The 2,300-nt window shown below is 55.6% G+C and overlaps 1 non-coding gene across 1 annotated transcript; it reads right to left on the bottom strand.

The window, feature by feature from the left end:
• Nucleotides 1-1,808: 1,808 nt before the first annotated feature.
• Nucleotides 1,809-1,963, bottom strand: LOC145967720 (5.8S ribosomal RNA). Its single transcript, XR_014437518.1, has one exon. It is a non-coding gene; the product is annotated as a 5.8S ribosomal RNA (ribosomal RNA).
• Between the last annotated feature and the right edge of the window lie 337 nt (nt 1,964-2,300).

Genomic DNA, 2,300 nt, shown 5'->3' with positions numbered 1-2,300 from the left:
TACTTGGGGAGAAGTGCACGACGACGACAGCCGGACATCGGCGCACGGTAGCGTGCCCGCGCGCGAGCCGCGAGGACTCCGCGGGACATCGCCCACCGACGCGAAGCCAGCGCCGCTGACGATGAATCTCCCCGTTCGATCTTTTGGGTTTCTTAGGTTTACCCCTGAACGGTTTCACGTACTCTTGAACTCTCTCTTCAAAGTTCTTTTCAACTTTCCCTCACGGTACTTGTTCGCTATCGGTCTCGTGGTCGTATTTAGCCTTAGATGGAGTTTACCACCCACTTAGAGCTGCACTCTCAAGCAACCCGACTCTAAGGAGAGATCCTCCCGAGACGCGCACCGGTCGCTACGGGCCTGGCACCCTCTACGGGTAAGTGGCCCCATTCAAGATGGACTTGGACGCGACGCGACGCCTCGGGATAAGCGGATCCTCCCAAACACCACATTTCCCTGCGGCGGAACCGCGGGATTCGGTGCTGGGCTCTTTCCTGTTCGCTCGCCGCTACTGAGGAAATCCTAGTTAGTTTCTTTTCCTCCGCTTAATAATATGCTTAAATTCAGCGGGTAATCTCGCCTGCTCTGAGGTCGTCAGAGTTTTGTAGAGAAACTCTCTACAAAGTGATATAGAGAGATAGAGGGAGTGTGCGGTGGTGGAGTTATTGCGCTAAGTAGTATCATTATTGTTTGTTAACTACTACTATTGTTAGCGGTAACGCACCGACCGATATTGCGCGCGCGGCACAATCTAGTCTTGTTTCGCGGGGACGCGAGAGAGGAGATAGATATATTATAATATCGTTTTGCGCTTCTTTTCTTCCGTCCCTCTAACTTCCACGATTATAATAACACGGCGCGGCGTAATTATGATGCGCGCGCGCGCGTGTATATATATAACGGGCGCGGTATGGAATCGATTCGACGAGTACACGACGACGCGTGCCGGTCACAATCTTCGTTCGAAAATTTCGTGGACTCGGACACGCGGTCGGCTCGCGATTCATCCGCTTTTTTAAGGGTGGATTTCTCTCGCAATTTCTCTCCCTCCGCGTACCGCCGGACGACGACTGTGCGCGCGCCGCGGTTTCCCTTCTCCATATATTTTTACCGTAAGGTATCTCGCGCCGCGAGATAGGAGGCGAAGCCTCGCGTGTAATAAAAGGCGCGGTATCGCGCGAGCGCGCTGGCGCACCGAGAGACCGAGAGAGAGTCGCACAGCGCGACGACGCGATCGGAAGAGACAACGACGCGCTAGAAAGACGGACGCAGCAGAATGTGCTGCTGCGCCGCTTTCTTTTTGCATTTTATTCGCCAACTACGAGATCACTCGTAGAGAGCGAGATCATTCGAGTGTCGCGCGTCGTTCGTCGTCGTTCCTCTCGCTTAAACTTTTCGCATATTCTCTCGTGTGTCGTCGTTGTGTATATCTCCGCCGACAACTCTCTCCATATCATTCGACAGCCTCCGGGCGCCGCTCGCGCGCGCTTCGCTATCCTTTAAACGCTTTGTGCGTACACGCGCGCCTCTCTCCTCCTCTTTATAACTCCTCTCGCTGCACACACCTTCGGTGTCATTTCAGACGACGCCAATCGACGACGGCCTCTCGTCGAACCCGTCGCCAATACATACTGGGAGGGTGACAAAGAGGCTCTAGTCTCTCTCGGGCGAACGTCCAACGATCGCTCGTACGCCGTTTACGCAATGCGACGGGGGCACAGCGACGACAGCCGACGACATTTCGTCGTTTCACGGCTACGCCGTGGCTCGTCAGCTTGCGTAAGGGCGCAAGCAGTTTAGGTTTGTTAAAACGACCCTCAGCCAGGCGTGGTCCGGGAATTGTATCCGTGGACCGCAATGTGCGTTCGAAATGTCGATGTTCATGTGTCCTGCAGTTCACAAGTTGACGCGCAATTAGCTGCGTTCTTCATCGACCCACGAGCCAAGTGATCCACCGTTCAGGGTAATCGTTTTTCATTCGTCGCGTTCGTCGAACGCTTCACAGTTCATCCATCGTGGTCTCCACTCCGAAGAGTGAGAGAAAATCGTGGCTCTTCGATCAGCCTGGCCGCGCGTCCGAGCACGCGCGGACCGCCGCCGCAATCCCGGTAAAGGGATCGAGGCTACGGCACAAAGTTGGTTCGCGATCGGAGCGTCACTTCCCCCGTTCGACGGGGAAAGAGCCGGGGCGGAAAGTTCTTTGAATAAACCATCGGACACCATGGTCCTCTCGTCCGCCAGCCACACACCTCATCACACACGTTCGGCCGGTGCTTCTCGCGCGGCGCGCGTCGCACGCTGGC

The sequence above is a fragment of the Camponotus vicinus genome, unplaced genomic scaffold, assembly GCF_025532165.1.
Source record: "Camponotus vicinus isolate PSW18456_S1 unplaced genomic scaffold, iyCamVici1.0 SCAF_25, whole genome shotgun sequence".
Lineage (NCBI taxonomy): Eukaryota > Metazoa > Arthropoda > Insecta > Hymenoptera > Formicidae > Camponotus > Camponotus vicinus.
Note: the sequence above shows the minus strand (reverse complement) of the source record. Positions and strands in the feature narration are given on the sequence as shown.